The sequence below is a fragment of the Diabrotica undecimpunctata genome, chromosome 3, assembly GCF_040954645.1.
Source record: "Diabrotica undecimpunctata isolate CICGRU chromosome 3, icDiaUnde3, whole genome shotgun sequence".
NCBI classification, from domain to species: domain Eukaryota; kingdom Metazoa; phylum Arthropoda; class Insecta; order Coleoptera; family Chrysomelidae; genus Diabrotica; species Diabrotica undecimpunctata.
In genome coordinates, this window is record NC_092805.1 from 52,254,133 (window position 1) to 52,280,201 (window position 26,069).

General features: G+C 32.4%; 1 protein-coding gene across 1 annotated transcript in view; it reads right to left on the reverse strand.

Annotated features, from left to right (window-relative positions):
• Window positions 1-24,726, reverse strand: part of LOC140436798 (proton-coupled amino acid transporter-like protein pathetic) — a 195,062-nt gene extending 170,336 nt beyond the window's left edge. The window contains exon 1 of the mRNA XM_072525896.1: window positions 24,657-24,726. The gene's annotated coding sequence lies outside the window, so the exon portion shown is untranslated. The remainder of the gene's footprint in view (window positions 1-24,656) is intronic.
• Window positions 24,727-26,069: the final 1,343 nt, after the last annotated feature.

A 26,069-nucleotide genomic window follows, 5' to 3' on the forward strand; every position in this document is an offset into this window, starting at 1 on the left:
TTCATCGTTTCTAATTCTGTCTGCCCTAGATATTCGAAGTGATCGTCTAAATACATCCATTTCTGTTGCTTCGAGTTTTCTTTTATTGCTTTCTGTTAGTCTCCATGTCTCTGTACCATAGGTTAAGCTGGTTTTTATGAGAGATTTATATATATTGTATTTTCGTCTTTTACCAATTTCTGAGCTCCAAAGAACTCCGTTAAGGCATCCAATTGTTCTACGGGCCTGGGTTATTCGTTTTCTAATTTCCCTATTGTCTGTGCCTGTGGTGTCGAAATCAATTGCTAGTGGGTATATTCAGTGCAGAATGCAATTTCGGTTGTGTCCATCTGAATGTTGGATAGTTCTGCGCCTATTGGGAGATATTTTGTTTTTTGTGTATTGAGTTCTAAACCCCACTTCTTGTATTCTTCCTGTAGTTTTCTGGCCATATATGTCAGGTCTTCTTTATCATTGGCTATAAGGACTTAATCGTCTGCAAACTGTAGGGTATATAGGCAAGTTTCTCCCAGGTCAATGCCCATTCCTCTGCACTTTCTCTTCCACTGATACAGTGCTTTCGCCACGTAGATTTTAAACAATGTGGGGGATATGCAATACCCCTGCCGGATTCCCTTGTTTACAGGGGTAAGTTTAGATTCAAAATCTAAAATTACAACAATAAATAGGGTGGTGTATGTAGATCGTAGATTTCAAAAGGGTGAATTGGTCTTGAAGACATTTCTACACTGCGATATGTTCGATATTTTGTGTATACTATACATCTGTATTCAGTCTAACCTGGTCAGACTCTAAGACTCCTTCTTTAGCAAGACTATCAGCAATTTCTGTATGCTACAAGTTACTTTATTGTATTTTTATCTACTCGGATGCTTAAGGGACTATGAATCTGTGATCCACATAAAAGCAGTTGATTTCAGAACCTTCAGTAAATATTGACCGAGTAAGGCAATACATATTTTGGCTAAATTAGGGCACTTTTTACGTACTTTCGAGCATAAAAATCGATTGCTAATAGCTTTGCTTCAAATAATAAAAAAGTATTTACGAAAGGTATTCAGAATTTAGTATTAGGACCAAAAACCCCTATTCCTAAATATTTTGGTTGAATTAGGGCACATTTTTATGTACTTTCGAGCATAAAAATCAATTGCTAATAGTTTTGCTTAAAATATTACGAAAGTATTTACGAGAGCTATTAAGAGTTTGGTATTACAACCAATAAACGCTATTCCTATTTTCCCTTGTGTTTTTGACACATCAGTATAAAACTTATAAGCACTTATTGTGATTTGTCCAATTTCGATTTGTATAAAATCAGATTCGTTTATGACAATATTTATCTAGTGTTCAAAATTTTGTTGTGCAGCCTTAATATCTGTGGGCATCTTAAATTTTGGTGAATTGCATTGTTCAAAAACTTAAAATCTGTAGATGTTTTGTTAAGTTAATGGGATTTAACCTATGGTAGCCTAGAGGCACGTCATTTTTTGCTTTTATATGCAGAGCAGGAAGGTCCAGAATTACCTCTAAGGCTGCATTAAGGCATGGTTGCATAACGAGCCTGATTCCTATAATAGCAAATTTTTGCACTTTTTGCAACCCTATTGGCAACCCTATTGTCTTTTGCTGTGTTATTTTGTTCCACTAAATCAGCGCAATATAAGCAACGATGTCTAATAACCGTTATATATGACCAATAGATCATTTTAGGTTTCACATCCTATATTTTACCACAAAGCATATGGTAGCTTTAAAGAGCCCTTGTTGCCTTGGTGGCAATATTTGCAAAGTGTTTATTTCACGTTAATTTTCTATCTAGAATAATTCCGACATAATTAACTTGCTTCTATTTGTGAATTAAACAAGTTTCATTTTATTGGAATTAGCTGAAAGTCGTAATTTCGAACATCAAGTATTTACTAGGTTTAAAGTACCTTCCATGCTATCAGCAAAAAAACTGTCATGCTTAACTCCAACGACATTAATAGACTAGTAACTTTACCCGTCGCAGGCGACGGGGATCCAATCAATTGTCATCTACAATCAGTTATCCTCCCCTTTTATTTGCTATCTCGCATGTTAGAATTCGATCAGTTGTTTATTTTCTATCTAAATATATTCTTTATATTCGCTCATTTAGTCAGTAAATCAAAATTTGACTTATAGTAAATCTATTTTTATCTATAGTGCTCTATGATATCTCGTATGTTGCTATACGTTCATTAATATTAAAGATACTGTGTAGTGCCCTTTTAGTAGTCGCCTTGTTTATTTTTCTATCTGAATATATTCGTTATATCCTCCCCTTTTATTTGCTATGTCGAATGTTAGGATTCAATCATTTTTTCATTTTGTATTCAACCAGAGGCCTTTTTTAAGTCAATAAATCTAAATTTGCAGTATAGTAAATATATTTGTATTTATTATACCCTATAATATCTCTCATGTCGCTAGACGTTTATTATTAATGAAGATACTGTAGTACCCTTTTGGTAGTCGCCTTGTTTGTTTTTGCTTACTTGATATATTGGTTATTTTCTCTCCTCTTATTTGCTATGTCGCATATTAGAATTTGTCCAGTTGTATATTTTTTATTTTGTCAGAGGCCTTCCTAGTCAATAAATCAGAATTTGTCTTTTAGTTAAACCATTTTTATCCATAGTACCATATGACATCTCGTATGTAACCATATATACAATATTAATGAAGATACTGTGTAGTGTCCTTTTGATAGTCGCCTTGTTTGCTTTCTCTATCTTAATATATTCGTGATATCCTTCCCTTTCATTTAACGTATCACAAACTCCAATCAGACCAATAAAGGATATATGATGTAATACTCTCTTAGCAATATTTGTCACTATATGAGGTATGAATGTATTCAAAAAGGGGATCTTCAGAAATTGGCAGCTGTTTCCTCATTTTTATTGAAAATCAGATCCAAAAACGTGTAAAAGAGTTCTCGTTTTATTTCGACAACTGTTTTGGTCAAAACTGAAACAAATATTTGTATATTTCTTATAGAATTACCTGTGCCAAAAACACGAAATAAAAATTTGCCATACATTTTTAGAAAAAGACAATACACAGTCTGAAGGGGACTCGGTACATAGTGTTATAGAGAAAGCTGCCAGGAATGTATCTGTTTATACTCCTGAAAAATGGTATACAATCGTTAGATCTGCGAAAAGAAAACAACCTTACGTTGTAATTGAACTACAGCAAGAAAACACACAAAATGCAAAAAGTCTACAAGAAAAAACGGCAATCTACTGAGACAAGGATGAACAAAATGAAAAAGTCACATAAAATAAAATTAAAACTGTTAAAACAGACATTCATACCCCAAATGTAGTTTTCATCAAATATTCTTAGAGTAATGATGATCCATTTAAAAAACTATTCTAAAAACTTTTGCTTAAAACCACTTACAATATTACTTCTCATATCCAAAAAAAATCCTTATCACAATTTTTTTTAAAATTCACCATTTTCTTAGAAAGAAACAGCAAACAATTCAGACAATGACAATTGAATTAGGATTTTTCTTATTTCTATATCTAGTATCAGTATTTGTAAATATATAAATAAAATATTTAAACTAGTGAGTATTGTTTATCATTAATTATTATTATTACATCAGATCTATTCTATGTCACATTACAAAAGTAGTAACATATAACGATACTTTACATAAAAATATTAAAAAAACTTGTGAGTATACGATGTCAACTTCTTTTACAATTTCATAATTTTACAGAATATTAGGTAAAGCAACATGTATGCGGGCACTAAAAAATGTTATAATTTAATTTATTGCTACAATTTTACGTAATGAAATCTCAAAAACAAAAAAAAACATTTTCTGTAAAATTTGCATTTTGTGACTTGTATAGTTCTACTCTCAAGGGACGAAATGTGCTCTATCTCTTCGATCTTAGTGTTAGTACCCCGAATCACGTGTGTAAAAACCCCTAAAGAGAGCTTCCCTCGTACGAGAAACAACGGCGAGTGAATATCGCGAATGGAAGCCTATAAATACCGCCAGTGTGTGTAACAGCAATATTGGTAGCACTTTTTGTCATTCTCTGAAATCATATTAATAATTTCACATATGTTCACCCTTTTTGTACAATGTATTTTTGCATTATTTGTATGTGCTAAGCGTTTAAAAATTTTTAAATAATTTTTTTGAAAACGATTTCCGAGTGGAAATCGAAATCTCGATTTTTTTAGTTAAAAATAGAATTGTCATTACAATCAATTGTTGCTAAATCCTGTATAAACAGAATATTTAAAAAATTATTAATTCCACCATTGAAGGTTTTCACATGAGAAGAAATTACTAATTTTTTACACGGCATCAAACTAACGAAACAAGTAGTATAACCAACCACAGAAAACCCAATGAAATATGCTATAAAGTGACCCCAACTGATGGGTAATAATATTTAATTATTAGAAAAAATTGTAATATGTTTTAATTATATATTATATAAACACTAATATTAAACACAATATATTGCTTGAAGTACAGAAGTAGTTACTGCCAACAACATTTAAAACATCTTTATAAATTATGAATTATTGCACCTTGAATTTATCGCGGATAAAATAAATCCTGCTCTTGTATGGAAAATATCCTAAACCACAGAATATAAATAATGTACAGTTCCAATAAAATTATTAAAAAAAACATTAGGAGAACGGAGAACGATTCATTATATATTCTGATTATAATAGAAATGTATGTGAAATACATATGTAAGTAATAAAACAATAATACAATAATGAACTTTACTTTATTATTACAATAAATATATGACGATAATGATGCGAATTAACTGATAATAGCAAAAAAAGAAGGAACTAACAAAAAAAAAATGTGCTACTCACAAGTACACAAAATTTACTCGATACGATATTGGTCGGCATTATGCCCTGACCATGCCGTTTGGAAAATATTACACCCACAAGTCCATATCGGTCCCCCAAAAAGTTTTGTGTGAAAAATGGTGCTGAAATATTTCAGAATATACCATTAATGAATCCCTTACAAACTTACTCTTCGCTATCAATTTCCATCTTTTCTCCAAATTCTTTTGCGACCATCCGGAAAAATCTAGATTAATCAGTAATCATCATTTATTTTTGCAGTTATATATTTATTGAAATTTATTGAAATGCAGTCATCTATATTTCAATTATTCGCCTGCGAAGCAGAAGTTTTGAGGCGCATTCATAAATTCAAGACGCACAATCTAAATGTAAATTTAACAATATTCCTTGTATAAGTATGTAAGTAAATATAATTTAAAATTGTACACATATAATATTGGCATAATAATTGTTATACATTTTGTATCAGACAGTCCTCTAATATTGGTAATTTAAAAATTCAGCATTTAATTTGTCGTATAGGAGACCTAAGAAAGCATAGTACATTGTAGTATGCGAAACTGGTCGTCAGTGGTAAAATAAATTGATAAGTAAGTCTTTTCATTTATTTCTCTTTACCTGAACTGGATATTTCATTATTTAAGAATAAAAAAATAAGTCTTTTCATTTATTTCTCTTTACCTTAACTGGATATTTCATTATTTAAGAATAAAAAATTATGTGTTCTATTGCACCAACAACTTTGCCACCCTGCATCTTTTTTATTATAAATATTTCTTTCATTTAAGTTACTAAATTCAATAAAAATGTAGGTATATTGAGACACGTTGATTTTTATCTAAAGTTTGCCACATTTAAAGATAGTTTATAAATTAAATATATATATATATATATATATATATATATATATATATATATATAGAGAGAGAGAGAGAGAGAGAGAGAGAGAGAGAGAGAGAGAGGTTATACATCATAGGAATATTATCAACGTTTTATTAGTCTATATCGTAGTCTAGTCGTATTTCAGTCAATAAAAGACAAAAGACAATTTGTTTTCGTATATTTTTTATAATATGTTTCGTATATTGTATTTTTTACTATCTTTTTGTGTTCTCACATTTACAACATATGTACATAATTACCATATTATCAATGTCAGTGTTCTGATTTTTAAATCTTTTGTGTATTTTTAATTACATAAACTACGGTATATTTTTGTATTTACTAATATGTCAGTGATGCAGTTTTTACACACATTTATTTCACTTTTTATAGTTTATGCTCCATTTCATTCGGAGTAAAATGGAGCATATACATTTTAACGAGTAAATATTGTAACTCGTTATTGTATGGTCGATTAAGAGTATGCTGTAATATAAAATATGGTAGACAGGTAGATACATATCCGGTCCTGGCAATATAAAATTAAGATAGAACGATAAAAATGTATTCCTTTCACTCTTAATTAATTTGATTTGATTAATTCTGAGAATACTACCAAATGGCAAACAAAAAAGTATAAAATTCTTAGAAATGCCAAGGTATTCTTTAAAATATTGGCGGATACAGTTTAGTAGTTTTGGAATATATTTGTGTAACCTCGAGATTTTAATAATCTAATTATGTTTGGTCATTGGTATGAATACAAATAAGAGTAGAGTATTGTTAGAACTATTTGTACAAAGCTACTAAAAACCTAACAACGAGTACATGTTTCTTAGAAGCCTAAATATACATAACACGTAGGTATTTTTTAAAATTAGCGTTATTTAAAAATGACAGATTTTTTGCCCATGGATGAAATTCGTATCTTAACAAAAAGGCTTCTTTCCTTTTAATTACGACTACCGAAAACCTACCCTAAAGGCAATCATTGACAAATAGTTAGTAGATAATTAAGACTATATCCATGCATCCACTGTTCTTCTTGTCTAAGATCTTTCGATGTATATAGTTAAAATATTTACATCTCTCTAGCACTTCCAGTTATACCGGAAGTCATCATTAAGGTTATTTTTATGAAACATCTTAAATATTACTGTACTTTTTAGATTCTTTGTAAAACTTTGTGTATTTTCTGTGTAAAGATATATAACGGGTAGGATTTTAAACATTGATAAATTGCTCTAAATCCATGCTTACCTGTCTTCAGTTTCTTACTTTTAAGATTTTTTTGTCTCTCATGACTTGGTCCTCTCATCTCTCTAGGTCATTCCTTTTTCGTTCTTTTTCTAACTTTTATACGGTGACCTAAATCAGTATGTGCCGGCCATCTTAGTCACTGCGCTTTAATTAATTTCACTGTCATTTTCCTTCATTATGTCTCTTATTTCATGTTTTTTTCTTCCCATTTCTCCATTTTTTATTCTTATCAAGCAGATAATTCTTCTTAAGATTTTCCTCTTAAATATTCCTAATCTTTGTTCATCTTTACCTGTGAGGCACTTGTCATAGCTGCGTGTGTAACTACTGGTCTGATTGTCCTTCATTAGCCTATATTATTTTTAGACAATTAGTCCCAAATAGTACCGAGAATATCTACTGCATGTCGTTCAAAAATCTCTCCGGAAAGATATCGTGCCATTTTACCACGACTTTTTATTCTAGAACCATTCATACCGTTACATAATTCGCATTTCTTGCAAGTGTTCTTTTGACTCCAAACTGTGGTCTAGAAAGGCTGCTATCAAGCTATTGCAACACACTTTAAATCTGTGTTTTTGGCAGTACCAATTATTGAACTGTACGTACTCTATCAGGACTTTCCCACTTTTGATATAATAGACCATTGGAATGATACAAAGATTCCCATTAAGCCCAGTACTCCTTTATAGTTCCTCTATATTTGATTATTTTCTATCCAATAGGTCTTTCTTTATTTTTAAGACATTCCCGTATGACTTTTCAGTCATTATCTCCTGATTCTTTTTAAGGTTTTCTGGCTATTTAACTATGGTCAGCTAGAGATTTACTTCTTCGGTTACATTTTTTTTTGTTCAAACTAACACTGGCTTTGAACCTGTAATTCATTCAAAGCATCTTGGAAGTCTTGTTACTGTTCATTATACTTTTCTCCTTTAACAATTGCTCACAGGTGTAATCCAGATTGGACTGTTTAGTGTTTGCATTATTTCGAGTTATCTTAAACTCCTCTTACAAAATTGACAGGTGTCCTCCTCAATTTCATGTTTACAAATCACTAGTTGCGATATATAGGAAAACACTCAATGCACAATGAAACAAGCGAGAATGGGGAGTTTTTGATAAATTTTGGCACCAGTGAAAACATGGTTATAAGTTCCACATGCTTCCAACATAAAGACATACACAAAATGACATGGATTTCACCAAATGGAACCACAACCGATCAAATCGACCATGTGCTGATAGACAAAAGAGCAGCCAGTAGTATCTCAGATGTGAGAATACCACGAGGAGCATGCTATGGATCAGACCATCTTTTACTCCAAAAAAAATTTAGATGCAGACTTAACAAAGAAAGAAACGAAAGACAACAAAGAACAAACAAACTGGACCTGGAAAAACTGAAGATTCAGGAATGTAAAGAGAAGTTAGAAGAAGAAGTCGCAAATAAGTTAAGCACGCTAGAACTGCACTCCATAGAGGGCAAATGGAATAATATTAGAACAGCAGTACTGACAGCGGCAGCGTCCATCTTGGAAAATAAGAAAAAGGCGAGAAGAGGAACATGGTTCGATGACGAGTGCAGACAAGCAATAGAGAAAAGAAATGAAGCACACAAAATTTGTGTAACAAGAAGAACACGGGAATGACGAATATCATTTAAAGTCGCAATACAGAAAGCAGACAAGATATGTTGAAATAAAAAAAGTACCTATGAAAATGGACAAATAGAAAAAATGGAAGAAAATTTCAAAAACAACGAAATTAGAGAGGCTTACGAATACCTAAAAAAGATAAAAAGTGGGTATAAACCTCTAACAAATCTATATAAAGATAAAAGTGGGCAAATGATTAGTGACCAACAGAAAGTCACAGAAACCTGGAAGCATTATTTTCAGAACCTACTTGGTACACAAGTAGACATGGAAGATGAAATGGGTGCAAACTACGTAGAAGAGAATGAAGTAAAGAATGGAGTGGAAGCTCCAACTATAGAGGAAGTTCTTGAAGCTATTAAGGCCCAGAAAAACAATAAAGCTCTGGGAGTTGACGAAATACCAGCAGAATTGTATAAGGCAGCTGACGACCACCTAGCAAGTCACATCCACGTGTTTATCAAACACATATGGCAAGAAGAGAAAATGCCCGACGCCTGGAAGAAAAGTATAATATGCCCGATCTATAAAAAGGAGAAAAACTCCAGTGCATATAAAGTCCTCACATATATTATAAACCACCGGCTACAACCACTGGCAGAAAATATTATTGGAGAGTATCAGACGGGCTTCCGACGGGGAAGATCAACACTGGATCAAATATTTACAGTCAAACAGATTTTGAGTAAATCATGGGAACATGACATTGATGTTTACAACGTATTTGTAGACTTCCAACAAGTATACGACTCAGTAAAAAGGAACAAACTCTACCATATATTGGCTGAATTGGCAATACCACACAAGCTAATTAAACTCACTAAAGTCACAATGGATGAAACTCAGGCATGTGTACGAATACAAAACCACCGGACAGACTTTTTCAAAATGTCGCAGGGACTAAAGCAGGAAAATGGGCTGGCCCCAACTTTGTTTAACCTGGCACTGGAGTATGCAATTAGGCAAATTCAAACTGGACGAGGAAACCTACTGACCAACCGAAAGGTTTAACTGGCCGCTCGTGCCGATGATATTAATATTATGAGTAGAACATCAACAGGAGCACAGGAAACATACACAGAGTTAAAAACGCAAACAAAAAGGCTAGGTCTGGAAATTAACACAGAAAAAATAAAAATAATGATACAGACGAGAAGACATGTAGTCCCACAAAACATTATACATGAAGATGACATTGAAACGGTACATACCTGGGAGCAGAAATATATGCCGACGGATCAGAAGATGGAGACATATGGAAGAGAATAACGCAGGCAAACAGAGCTTATTTTGTCCTCTCCCATATATTTCGATCTAAAAATGTCCCCCAAAATACAAAGATGAGAATCTATAAAACCTTAATTCGACCAATAGCATGCTATGACAGTGAAGCATGGGTCCTGAGAGAAACATCCAAAAGCAAACTCGACACATTCGAAAGGAAAATACTGAGGAGAATACTAGGACCTAAGGAAAAACGGATTCTTCAGAAGTCGATACAAAAACGAGCATTATCAACTTTATAAGGAAGCGCCACTGTTAGACTTTATTAGAGTACAAAGATTGCAATGGGTCGGATATGTGATAAGAATGGGAGAGGATAGGCTACCAAAAAGAGCACTGAAGGTTAGAATGCAGGGAAAGAGACCGGTTGGAAAGCCAATAAAGCGCTGGGAAGACACAGTAAATAGCGACGCACAAGCCCTTTTAGGAGTCCGTGTATGAAGAAGTTCAGCCACAGACAAGCAAGACGGGAGGCAAAAAATAAAGGAGGCCAAGGCTCAATTTGGGCAGGAGTGCCGTAGAAGAAGAAGAAGAAGTTGCGATATATATATATATATATATATATATATATATATGTACTATATATACATATATACTATATATACTGTATATATACTGTATATATATATATATATATATATATATATATATATATATATATATATTTATAAATATATAACTGTTTTGGATGGGTTGGAGTCAATAAAAGGGCTATTGGTTAACTATTTTTTTAATCTCGAGCTTTCAATTGTGTTTACAATTATTATCAAGAGCTAAAAAAGACAAAATATCTTACAAGGTTGAACTAAAAAGAAAAAACATTTTTTTTGTTAACTTACCAAATAAAAATTAGTTTAGTAAGTAAAAATTACTGCTAATACATCTTCAAAATATTTAATATAAAGATGTTTTAATCTAATAAATGTTTCTCCGAAAATTTTTATAATTTTGAAAACATCTTTTTAATACAAAAATAATTGAATTTATAAATAAGTTAAAATAGCAACCAATTACAAATAAGCCTCAATGTCATAAATGCCAACATAAAATTTTTATTTTTGACAATTATATTGCCAAAAGTAAAATTTCGTTTAAACATTCTTTTTTGTTTAGTAACAAAAAGAAGAAGATTTGAAACCGTTGACAGATGTCTGAAAAAATGTAACAGATATATGGAGAATTAAATATGACATTTTACAAGTTTAATATATAAATCATAAAGAAAGAATATAATTATAAATTTTGCTTAGATTTTGAATTTCTGATCTTTTGTTTAAATTATTATCACTTTTGCTAATACAAACCATTTCCAAAAAAGTCCTTTTAAATTTATTACTTTCACTACATAAAATTTTAATGTTATCAAAATCCATAATATGGTCTTTATCGATTACATGCTCTGCCAAAGCACAAGATGGTTTTTTAATTCTGCAATCACTTTTGTGAGAAATAATGCGATTTGAAAGATTTCTTCCGGTCTCACCAACATATTCAGCCTCACACTGAGTACAACTAATGCTGTATACTAAATTCGTTTTTTATATCCTATAGACAAATTTGAAACTTGTAAAATGTCATATTTAATTCTCCATATATCTGTTACATTTTTTCAGACATCTGTCAACGGTGAATAAATCTTCTTCTTTTTGTTACTAAACAAAAAAGAATGTTGGGATTCCGAGTGTGTACTTGAACGAGGTAACATCGTATCAGTGTTTTGCTCCGAGTTTTTTAGTGTTTTTGTGAAACCAAACAACTACTTTTAAATAGTAGTAAGACCAGACTTTACCGTATGTATCGATAAGACTAATTGCATGTTTTTTTTTGGATCGATTAGTTAATTAGCAAATTAGTAATTTCTTCAATAACTGGGTCAGCTACCAGTGGCGTAGGCCTACCTAATATGTATTTTTGGAAAAATTTAACAAATAAATAAATTTCTCGTCTACCTTTGACTACAAGGGTACCGATAACAAATACAGTTCTCACATCAGATCCTTACAGTTCACAACTTGTCAAGATGTCACAAAATATTCAGCATAATTCTACTTCAACTTCCTCATATGCAACTGCCACCAAATCAACTCCTAGATCAACTTTTCCAAAGAGGGATCAAGCCATAGTACTGCATGCCGATGAAAATCTAAAATTGTTTGATTACGTCAAGGCAGTAGGTGACGCTATTGGTCCCAAACAAATCCTATTCGCATCCAGAATATCTAATAACAGAATTTGTATATATTTAACTAATTCAGAACTCATCGACAAACTTCTAAAATCCCATCCGATTTTGACAGTAGGAAACTCCGTGATGAATGTTCGCAGGTTAGTCTCCCCCACAAAAAGAATAATAATATCCAATATATCTCCATGTATACCACACGACCTTGCAGAAAATGCTATAAAAGAACTTGGGCTCCAACTGGCCTCCCCCGTCTCATTTTTAAGAGCAGGTATCCCCGGCGATGAATATTCGCACATCATGAGCTTTAGAAGGCAAGTATATGTTTTTACCTCTGATGACAATTTCAATCTGCAAACTTCATTAGTTATCCCATTCGAAGGTAATGAAAACAGAATTTTTTTGTCCACAGACAAAATGGAATGCTACATATGCAAGAAGTCAGGGCATATTGCCTCAAATTGTCCTAATCCTCCACCTAATTATATAACATCCCAGCCTCAGCCGTTAATATCAACCCAGATAATAGATCCCTTACCACCACAGTCTTCTATACAACCCGCAACATCACTACATATGTCTGCTTCAGAACCAAACAATTCCATAATTACTAAAACGCCCACACATAAACGTGGCCGCTCTGAAATCGAGAGTACAAGTGAGCAGACTGATATTCCCGATAACATTTCGGTCGCAAATCCATCCGAGGACAACATCATGCCTCCCCCTAGTAGAGACATTAAGAAACCAAAAAAGAAACCCAGAACAAGTTCACCATCAGAACGTTACCTTTCCGATTTAACAAAAGACGCTATCAAAGAATTCTTTAAGCAAACCTCAGAATCACTTGTTATTCCTCTAGAAAACTTGATAGCCTTTGTCGAAAACACTTTCGGCTGTAGTGACCCTTACACTGAAGCTCTTAAGTCTACAGAAAATGTATCAGGGCTAATTTCTAACATCCAAGCATTATACCCAACTTGTCAGGAGAGGTCTATCAAAAACAGGCTAACCCGTCTAACCAAAAAACTGATAAAGGCCTTAGGCACTGATCCAGAAGAACGTGAAAGTACGCCCAGTCCAAATCTTTCCGTAGATTCTAATGAAGATAACTACAATTCTGACAGCTCACAACCATCCCAATCCTCTCAATTCAGCTCCTATTAATACTAACACTATGCTAAGTCTAATTCAATGGAACTGCGATGGCTTTTACCCCAGACTAGAATATTTACAAAAACTTATATCGGACTGCTCGCCCAAGTTTATCTGTCTTCAAGAAACCAATTTCACCAAAGATCACAACCCCTACCTAAAAAATTACAATAGCTACAACTTCCTAAGACCCACACACCTACGAGCAAGTGGAGGCTCATCTATTTTTGTTTCCAACGATATCTTCCATCAAGAGTTTGACTTACACACAAGCCTAGAAGCGATTGCGATAACGGCATGGTGTCCCAACAAGATAGTTATTTGTTCTATATACATTCCTCCAAACTACAACTTATTTAGCTCAGAATTAAGCGACCTCATAAAACAACTGCCAAACCCTTTCATCCTAGTTGGGAACTTTAATGCTCACAGCACAACATGGGGTTCCCAACGCACCTTTGGGAGAGGTAAACATATCGAAGATATCATAAGCAACTCTAACATTAACCTCTTGAATACAGGTAGCCCGACATATTTTCACATCCAGTCTGGAACCTCTTCTTGCATAGATCTAAGCTTTTGCGATCCTGGAACCGCTCCTCTGCTTCAGTGGCAAACACTAGTTAGCTTATATGATAGCAATCACTACCCCATTTTAATCTCAAGTCATATAATCGAAAATGCGGAAGTCATAAATAAATGGAAAATTGCCCAGGCAAATTGGAGGTTATTCAGTGACACTCTTGAAGACCTTTCAAACCAAATTATTTTTAAGGAAAACATCGACGCTGCCGTAGAGCAATTTACAAATTGCATTCTAACTGCGGCCAACCAATGTATAGGAAAATGCACCATAAATCACTCAAGAAAGGCCGTCCCATGGTGGAACGACTCCTGTAAACTCGCAATAAAAGAATACAAAAAGGCCCTTAATAGATATCGCAAAACTCGTAGCATCGAAGATCTTATTCATTTTAAGAAAATGCGTGCAAAATCCAAACGAATTCTGAAGGAAAGCAAAAAAGAATCCTGGAAAAAATTCGTTAACAGCATAACTTCATATAGCCCTCCCGCTCAAGTGTGGATAAAAATTAAACAAATGAGAGGCTTAAAAACATACCGTAAAATATCCGCAATAACAGATGGAGATAATATCATTACAAATGATAACCAAATAACCGAAACGCTAGCCAAATACTTTCAAAACAAAACTAAGTCTGAACTTAGTCACCACCTAACCCTATCCAAACCAATCCAATAAACCTCGCCTTCACAGAAGTAGAGTTAAAGTTGGCAATCTCATCAATAAAAAACTCATCTGCAGGTCCTGATGACATCCCGTCTATCTTTCTCAAACATCTACAGGCAGGAACCCTCCTTAAGCTACTCGCGCTCTACAATAAGATATGGTTCAGCCAAAGCTTTCCAAGTCTTTGGAGACAGTCGCTTATCATACCGATCAAGAAAAATGACTCATCTTCTAACTTTGCCAGTGCCTACAGGCCAATCTCACTAACATGCACAATGTGCAAACTACTAGAAAAGATGATAAATAAACGTTTGCTTTGGTTTCTTGAAGAAAATAATCTTATAGATGCAGCACAGTCGGGATTCAGACCCAATCGAAGTACGATGGATAACCTGGTACTTATCCAAACAGAAATAACCCAAGCTATATCAAATAAGAATGAAGTCATCACAGTTGCCTTAGACTTAGAAAGTGCCTTTGATACAATAAACAGAGCTGTTATTATTAGAAAACTTGAGCAACTCAACTTAACGGGTAATATTATCACCTTTATAAACAATTTCCTACAAGAGAGATCATTCAAAGTAGTTACAAACGGGAAAACATCTACATCACATATCTCACAAAATGGAGTACCCCAAGGCTCAGTTCTTAGCCCAACACTATTCCTTCTTAGCATCAACGATATAAATTCTCTTGTTCTCCCTCCAATAAAATACTCAATATACGCAGATGATCTTGTTCTCTATTGCCAAGGTAAAGTTACAAGGAGCACATGCTCTTTACTCCAAAACACTCTTAACAATCTTCATAACTGGTCCACTAAAATTGGAGTCAAATTTTCATCTGGAAAATCTAAAGTAATAAACTTCTCTAGAAGACATCACACTCACCCTCCTCTACTTCACCTAAATGGCTCTCCTCTTCAAGTTGTTGATAAACACAAATTCTTAGGAGTAATATTCGATAAAAGACTCACATGGAGAGATCAGATACAGAATACAAAAACAAACTGCCTAAATAGAATCAACATCTTAAAAACTCTAGCTCATCATCAATGGGGGGCAGAAGAGAAAGTCCTCTTAAGAATTTACAGAACATTGATCCGCTCTAGGTTGGATTACGGAAGCATTCTTTACATATCTGCTTTCGATACTCACCTTAAAAGTCTGAATACAATTCACAACACCTCTTTGCGCATTAGCCTCGGCGCCTTTAAATCAAGTCCTTCTGAAAGTCTTTATATCGAATCCTCAGAACCTCCACTTTTTATAAGACGGCAACGTTTACTTCTGTCTTACTTCTCTAGAATTTCTGCTAATCCAAAAAACCCAGTAATTAAACTAATTAATACTCCCCACTCTGTCCCAGATAATAGTCACCCTCGAGCACATTCTCTCTCACAAATTTTAAAAACTTTGCTAAAAGACACATATCTAAAACTCACAACTCCATTTACTACGTCCAGAATTCCCCCGTGGACCAAAAAGCTACCTACTGTCCTTACCAGCTTGAACCGATACAAAAAAGCAGAAACGCCCAGAACTCTCTTGGTGCAAGCATTCAAGGAACTTATACAGACTCAGCGTTATGACAAAATTCTCTACACAGATGCCTCCAAAGAAGAACAGGCCGTCGGTTGTGCTATCAGTACCTCAAATACAACAGTAGCATCATATCGGCTTTCTCCCAGATGCAGTATACACACAGCCGAACTGTATGGAATACTCAAGGCATTAGACTCGCCCATTGCTAATGAGAAATCATTAGCAATATGCACCGATTCCCTCTCCGCCATTGACTCAATCATAAATATATACTCCATACATCCCATTGTACAGTGCATCCACAGTATCTGCCAAGAGCAATCAAAGAATGGTGTTTCAGTAACTATCATCTGGATACCATCCCATGTTGGTATCAATGGAAATGAGAACGCTGATCATGCAGCAAAACTGGCCTGCTCCTTAGAAAATATGGAAAACATCCAACTTCACCAAGACCTAAAGGCCAGTATCAAGAAAAACGTACTAAGCACTTGGCAAACACACTGGAACGTGCAAAATACAAAACTACGCACAATCCAACCAACTGTTACCTCCATCACCATGCCTCAAATGAGCAGAAGAGACAATATTATTATCAGAAGGATCAGAATAGGTCACACTCGTCTTACTCATGGATATCTGATGTCGTCTGAAAACCATCCTCGCTGTGAACATTGTAATGAGTCCTTAACAGTCCAGCACATATTACTAGAATGCGTCCACTACAAACCTCAAAGAAACTACTACAACTTTCAAAATAATTTAAGTGATCTACTTGGTTCTACAAACATGTACAGTGCCATAATTCGTTTCCTAAAAGACTGTCACCTTTACTACTTAGTGTAATTATATTAAGATGTTATTAATGTATCCTAACTTGTATATAAACAGATTGTATATGTATGTAAACATAAACATATTGTAATAAACTTGTACCAGTGTCAATGGCCCATAGTTGCCGAGACACTTTAATTTAAAATAAAAAAAAAAAAAATGAGGCAATTATGACATTGAGGCTTATTGGTAATTGGTTGCTATTTTAACTTATTTATAAATTCAATTATTTTTGTATTAAAAAAAATGTTTTCAAAATTATAAAAAATTTCGGAGAAACATTTATTAGATTAAAACATTTTTCTATTTAAATATTTTGAAGATGTATTAGCAGTAATTTTTACTTACTAAACTAATTTTTATTTGGTAAGTTAACAAAAATTGTTTTTTCTTTTTAGTTCAACCTTGTAAGATATTTTGTCTTTTTTAGCTCTTGATAATAATTGTAAACACAATTGAAAGCTCGAGATTAAAAAAATAGTTAACCAATAGCCCTTTTATTGACTCCAACCCATCCAAAACAGTTATATAATATTTGATCCAAACGAGTCACAAGTACTTCTTTTTTCTTATATATATATATATATATATATATATATATATATATATATATATATATATATATATATATATATATATATATATATATATATATATATATGTATATATATATATACAGTTTGTCCAATTAAATCGACATCATAGGGAATCTTTTTTATAATTAGTTTTATGAAAACAATTTATTCATTATAAAAAGTTCTGCATCATCATCCTCTAGAAGTTAAAACACAACCATCAGATATCACTTTTTTTAAGCTGTATACGAGATTTTTCAAAAAATATGAATTTCGCTCAAAAGTAAATTACCTTTATAATTCACAATATCGAAAATTGTTATTATTAAAAGTCGTTTGGAATTAAAAAATATGTTTTAATATGCAAGTGTATCCTTCAAATTGTTCTCATATTACCGTTAACATACATCATTTCTATTTATTACAAATATGTGATAACCTTTCAATTATTATTTTACAAAAAAATTATTCTTCATAAAAATCTCTGCATGGTCTAAAACCTCAGATGCAACCATCATACATCATATTTTATTAATTTTATACGTGGTATGTTAAAAAATATGAATTTCGCTAAGGAGTAAAGTACCTTTATTTTTCACAATGTTAAAAATTGTTATTATAAAAAGTTGTTCGGAATTAAAAACTATGTTTCAATATGTTATTGTATCTTTCTAATTGAATTTTTTTTTTGTTTATCAAGATTCATATTTTTGACGTACCTCGTATAAAATTACTATTACTACTATAATTACGTATTACTACGTCCCAATATTTCGTCACGATTTTGTGACTTCTTCAGGAGAAAACTGTAAATTTTTTACACACACCAACAGATATCTAAATCAAAAATCACATCAATATTAAAAAGGGAATCACTTATATTTTATATGATAGAGCCAAAATTACTTAGGTATTCTAATGAAAAGTGGTTCTTAAAGGAGAAACATTTGTTATCATCTATTTTAATCAAAAATGATTATCCTTTATCGTTTATAAATAAGAAATTTTCATCCATCGACCGAATAGAACAGAACAACTTAGAACGAGATCCTACAGTATACCTAAATAATAATACTAAAAAATGATAATACCATACATAAAAGGATTATCAGAAAAACTTAAAAACATAGGCAATAAATTCAACATTTCAACAACATTTAAAACAACAAACACATTGAGATCTATTTTATCCTAAAATAAACCTAACAATTTACAAGAAATAACAAAGAATTGTATTTATAAAATACCTTGTGAATGCAGTCAGTTTTATTTAGATGACACTTGACGACTATTAAATGTTAGAATAAGTGAACATCAATCTTATATTAAAAATTGAGAATTTAATAGATCTCAAATATGTAAACACGCATGGAAAAATGAATAAAGTGTTCAATAAAACGATTCAAGTATAGTCAGTCCTAAAAGAAACAGATAAAAGGTAAAAAGAGGAAAATCAAAGAAGCGACTCTAATTATGCTAAATGAGACCAAATGTGTCGAAAATTCCTCGGCAGAATGGAGTAGGATATGGTTACCTATATTAAAAGAGGAAGTTATTAAAAGAAAAATACCACTATTAGTCAGTAACATATCGATGAGTCAGATAAAATTAAATTGATTAGAAAAATTTTTCATTAAGTAAAAAAACAAAATTTGTTTAATTTATTTATTTTTGTATTCTGATATTGATTTCCGAAGTGGAAATAATTGAAACGTCAATAAACTTATTTTAAACTTCAATTGTGGCTTATTCCCATTAAAACAGTAACCGATATTTTAAGCTGGAAAGATGCAATTAATATTAGAGGAATGAGAAAGAATTAGGAACATGTTAAATTTTATAGATCAATTTAACTTGTTCTTAATTATTTTTCATTCATCTGATATTACATACATATGTTCCCTTTACAATATCGATAATACTGTTATAAATTGTTTACTTCAACTTATTCACTAAAAATTGTCCAATAGAAGACTTCACTTTATAAAAATATAATATATTGCGGTTACCATAACCTCTAAATAAATTAAAATCAAACAAATAATGTCATTTAGATATATTAGCACAATTTAAATTTTTACTCTTTTAGTTGTAAGTATTGAAATATTCACTTTCTTTACATCCAATAATTCTTCTTCTTCTTCAAACATCTTCTGAAGAAGTCACAAAATCGTGAAAAAACAATACATATGTTACGATAAATAATGACGTGTCATATGACTCAAAACTGTAAACATATTTATTACTAATATCTTTTCTATTCTAGTTATTTCGGCGCTCAGTTGAAAGACCTGTCTACCTGAATTCTGATGAGTCGCCCGCGACTTGAAATTTCCAGAAGCAGGCCGAATAAAACCAGTCTGAGTGACATTCTGGGCTCTTCGATGGGAAATCGCCGCAATTCTCGAATAACGGGATTTTATATTTAAAGAGGAATTTTGTTGTAAACAGAACAGTTAGTTTTTGAACATCGCGTCGCGTTTAAAATGTAACGCACGTATTATAATAAATTATATAATTATTAGTGTAAGATAAATTAGTAATAAAGACTTTAATAAATTTGTAAGTGTTATAAATAGAACCTTTAATAATAAATAAAAACAATAAATTTGATTAATAATAACAGAACACACACATATATATATATATATATATATATATATATATATATATATATATATATATATATACAGTCAAAATCGTTTACAACGACAACGGCTATAACGTACAATCGGATATAACAAACAAAATAGTAGGTCCCATAAAAACACATACAAAAAACGCATTTATATTGGTTATAATGAACAAATCGGTTAGAGCAAACGTATTTCTTAGAACACTAGCAGTTAAAATATTGGTTACAGCGTACAATTTCAAGTACATATCTGTACCTCAGATGATACAACATCAATTTTTTCCAATTATGACATTTTTACACACTGTATAATAAATAAATAATAAATAATTATAACCAACGCATGATGTAAATGACAGTAGATACAATGTTCAATATAATATTGTTTCCACATCTTACTAAATAAGTTTAAAAGTGCTATCCCGTAAAGTTATGGAAATGGACTTTGTAGTGTCGTATTTCTCACAGGTATTACCGATATTTAGTATCACGAAATGAGAAGTAAGGATTTATTAATAATTTATGGTTATAGTACATCCGGGCAGACATCTATACTTGATTACTTGTCCTTTAGGCATTTAGACCTCCCAAGACGGGTCCATTGTATTACAAAATTTTGTTACACCATTTGGCCCAAGCCAAGAGTTTCTGAATTTGAATTCAGTTGTGTCTAGCCTTCATAGAAAACATGTCACGGAAACAATTTACTATTGAGGAACAGTTTGGAATAATTTGCCGAGTCGATTCCGGTGATTCCGCGAGTTCGATTGCCCGGGAATTTAAAACGTCACGCTCAACAATTGCTGAAATGATGAAACGGCGAGAGAAAATTATTATGCAATTTAATAAGTGTGAAAAAGGAAAACGCGTTCGGTCATCAAATCACAGTGACATTGAAAGTGCTTTGCTCGATTGATTCAAACAACAACGCGCAAACAATGTACCCGTGAGTGGGCCGATGCTTCAGGTAAAGGCTGGCGCTTTCGCTGTGATTTTGAAGAAGGATTTTAAGTGTAATGCTTCCTGGGTTCAACGTTTCCGAGCTCGCCACAATATTGTACATGGAAAAATTTCAGGTGAGTCAGCAGTTGTTGACAGATCAATTACAAATGACTGGGTTGAAAATGCGTGGCCTACACTCAGGTCCGGCCATAGCGATGATGAAATTTTTAATGCTGACGAGATGGGATTATGTATTTCTAAGGGAGAGCGCCCACCAAACTGGCATGGCAAGTGGCAAGTAGCACGCATCTAGCATGTTATTTAAAATGTAACCAATGCAAACAAATGATTAGAATGAATGACGTCACTGTCATTTTGGTGTGCGCTAAATCATTCGTTTTCATTGGTTACATTATAAGTAACATGCTAGACGCGTGCTACTTGCTCCTTGCCATGCCAGTTTGGTGGGCGCCCTCCCTTAGACTGACACCTGATCACACGTTAGAGTTTAATGGGGAGAAACGTTCCGGTGGTAAACTCTCAAAAGAGCGAGTTACAGTTCTTGTTGCAGCCAACATGTCCGGTTCCATAAAAAGGAAGCTTTTGGTGATAGGAAAAAGTAAAATGCCGCGCTGTTTTAAAAACGTGAAAAATCTCCCTGTTGATTACGATTTCAATAAAAAGGCCTGGATGACGTCGGCTATTTTAGAAAAGACTTTAATAAAATGGGACAGTGAGCTTTTACAACAAAAGAAACACATAATTTTAATTGTCGACAACTGTCCGTTCCACCCCCAGTTGACAGATTAAAACAAATTAAACTTGTTTTTCTGCCTCTAAATTGTACGTCCGTACTGCAGCCCATGGACCAAGGAGTTATAAGAAGTCTTAAAGCATGCTTTCGGAAAGAATTGGTGTACAAAATCATCGAAAAGAGAGAGAATAACGACGATACGGAAGTCATTATTCTTGACGCTATACTAATGATATCAAAGGCATGAGAATCTGTGCGTAGGAAACGATCATCAACTGTTTTGGTTTTTCGGCAAAATCCCTACTGTTGCTGAAGCGTATGCTGCTTGTTCCACCATAAGAGCATTTATTCAGACTGCTGAAACTTCCCAGAGCGTGAAAGAATCATTATCGATTGTTTCCACATCAATTTTTTTCAGAAGTTCAAGGAAGGCGACAAACAAAAATTACAGACTTTTTTATTAGATATTCAGGTAAAATGTTGTATTTACATATTGTGTAATACATAAATGTATGTATTTTTCTTTGTCTTTTTAAAAATAAATAGTATATGTACGCCTACATTTTTATAATACAAAGATTTTGAGAAGCCGTTATATTTATTATGAGTATACTTTATTGACTACTTATACTTATTTCAATACATATTATACATTATATGTATGTACATATTTAGATTTACGTAAGTACAATAAACACATATATTAAATGTTATGTATGTTACTATAACATATTATAAGTAAGTATAGATAAAGTAACACATTTTTGCGTCATAAACCTAGGTACAACGAACTAACTGTTCCTACCAGTGTAATATCGTTTATAGCAACCTGTTCATTATAACCGATAGAACCGCTTACAGAGAACACTGGCTACAACGTACAAAAACCACCAGTCCCTTGAAGTTCGTTATAAACGATTTTGACTGTATATATATATATATATATATATATATATATATATATATATATATATATATATATATATATATATATCGAGGACTAAACAGTCTGTTAATCAATTATAACATAAGAATAGTTTGCAATAGTGTGCAAAAATGTAGCAGTTGTTAAACATGATTTAAACATAAGTTTGTGTGACATTAACACAAATCTATATTTATGAAACCACTAAACAGAAAAATTTGCAATAACTAGTGTCAGTTTTAGCAATTGAGATAACAATTAAAAAAATTGAATGTTTAATGGGACAACCTGTAACTCTGATACCCGTACCATAACCAAATTGTTTAATGTGTTTTTTGTCCAGATTGTTGTTTTGAGTCCAGTGTAGTCTTTTTGTGTTTTTTCATTAGAAAATTTGTAACAAAATTAGCTTAAAAGAAAATGAGATCTCTACTAGTAGGAATATTTCAAATACTCAACCATAGCTCTGAAGATGGCCTTGTAAGCCGAAAGTGCTCAGCTAGGAAATAAATATTTACCCACTTAAAAATACTTTTCTTTTTCCATTCTTTGATTTGTCATAAGTGTGTACAAAAACATATCAGTATTTTCATGTAAATAATAATAAATAACAAATTTAAATACCTTTAAGTAATTTAAACTCTGACAATCGTATTAAAGAAAGAACCTATTTTGTGGTATAAATGTTGTCATTATATGAGATTAAACTACAATTTTAATACTAATATGCAATATTATGTAATAAAAATTACATTGTACGTTTGCTTTTCACGTTTCGATTTCCACTCTGGAAATCGTTTTCAAAAAAAAAATGTTTTAAAAATAAAGAGTTGTTTTAACCTGTAAATGTTTATTAATTGGCGCTTTATTTTACCAACTTGACAGGTGACTAACTTAACCTCGATCTTGTAGGTAAATCGCCACATTTTGGGTTCAAAATTCTGAGGGTAGTTTTGTATACATAAAATTCTGATTTTTCATCTGTTGGCTGAATAAAACAAGATGGAGGAAAAAAACATCGAAAAAGAAATGAAAGGCAGAACTCTTAGAAAATCGATGATAAGACACTATGATACAGAGCTAGAAGTAGAGATATACGAAGGAAATGGAAGATTGAGAACGTCAAAGACGGGGTAACAAATAGGAAAATAGAATGGATCGATCATATAAGAGGAATGACAACAAATAGAGTAGTAAAGACGGCGAGAGGCGGTTTTTTATCAGGAAGAGGATCAGTGGGAAACACGCAAACGATAGAACGACAATTTACTGGCACATTTAAAAACAGACAGTGTCATGACTGCACAAGAAGAAGAATAAGAAGAGGGTTCTTTGAAATCTACAAATTAAAATCTACAAGACATTCTGTAAAGTATTATCGTATATATGCAGGCTTAAATTTAACAATTTAAATAACTATGTATTATCTACAGTGGAGTAAAAAACAGAGAGAAAATATTTCTTTCGGACCTATTGTCAAATGAGGTCCTCTTAAACTAAAATGATGTTAAGAGTATGTAGGAAAATAGCCAAAAAATATATAAAAATGTGGGCAATGAAATGCTATGTACTATAACAGTGGCAATGGATGCCGCATAAAAAATGCCAATATTAAAAAATCCTTACATGAACAATGGATTTAAAATATTTAAAATGTTTTTAAAAGGTTTGGTCGTAGAACAAATATACGTTTACACTCGCCACACCAACTAATAAAAAAGTGACAATTTTATATAATGTTTTTCTATTTTATTTCAAATAAGTAATGATATTTATATAACCAAATCATAATTATATCAAAGGCAATAAAACATAAAAACATTACAAAAAAAACTCGTTTACAATAATTACACTGTAATAGTGGGTACTTACCTCTTATATTTTCCGGCAGTTCTTTGCAACACTATCACGTTTGAATGAGCATTTATCACTTTTCTGTTCTATAATGAACCTTCATTTTGCTTTCAATGATCTTGACCTGAAAAATCAAAACATTCTGTTTATATAGTGTGATGTGAAGAGAAAATTTATTTAGTACCGTTGATATCTATGCGGTTTAATAAATATGTATTAATTTTCTTTTAAAATCAAGTCAACTTGACATTCCTCGAGGGCGTCGCCCTATACGTAACGTATTTCGTTATACTTATATATTTTGTCAATTAAAAAAAATGTGGTAATATACTTATAGGAAGTGATTTTAAAGCAATATTTTAACATAAAATAGTAGTTTGTAAAAAAATTAAATTATTATCTAAGAAATATTTTATGGGTCGCAAAAACTATTAATAAGTACAGTAGACTATCCTAAATTAGGAACGATCATAGAAACTATACTAACAATCTAATAAAAAATATAATACAAGATAACTGCAATATGAAAGTACTCAAAGCAAAAAACTCAAACGGCACAAGAAAAGTCATAGAAATAAAAAATGAGAAAAACGTCACCGTCCGAGACAGATAGGAAATAAGCGAGGCCATTGAAAAATTCTACACTAAATTATACTCGGCAAATACACAACCACAACAACGACGTACTGAACGAACAATAATTAACACCGGCTCAGAAGAAATACCGGACATAACCGACTATGAAATAAGAATGGCCCTAAATCAACTAAAAACGAATAAATGTCCGGGAGAGGATAAAATTACAGTCGAAATGTTGAAAATCGGTGGAAGAAAAATAGAACAGGTATTAAATATTTTATTTAATAAAGTAATTGATGAAGGAAAGATTCCTCAAGAATGGTACAACTCCGAAGTCATTTTACTATTCAAGAAAGGAGACAAAGCAAACATCGAGAATTACCGACCAATATCCTTGCTCTCACATCTGTATAAATTACTAACTAAAATCATAACCAACCGCCTAACACATAAGCTCGATTTCTATCAACCTATCGAGCAGGCTGGATTCAGAAAACATTTTAGTACCATAGACCACTTGCACACCGTAAGAACACTGATAGAAAAACGCGCCGAGTATAATGTTCCAATTCATATGGCGTTCGTCGATTTCCATAAAGCATTCGATTCCATCGAATTATGGGCAGTGCTTGAATCTCTAGAAAATGCACGTATAGATTCAAGATACACTAACATAATTAAAAACATATATGAAAATGCCACCATGCAGATAAAGCTGGACGAAAGCACAAAAACTAATCCCATAAGACTACAACGGGGAGTAAGACAAGGAGACACCATCTCTCCCAAACTATTTACCCTTGCTCTAGAAGACATTTTTAAGAAACTAGAATGGAACAATAAGGGTATCAA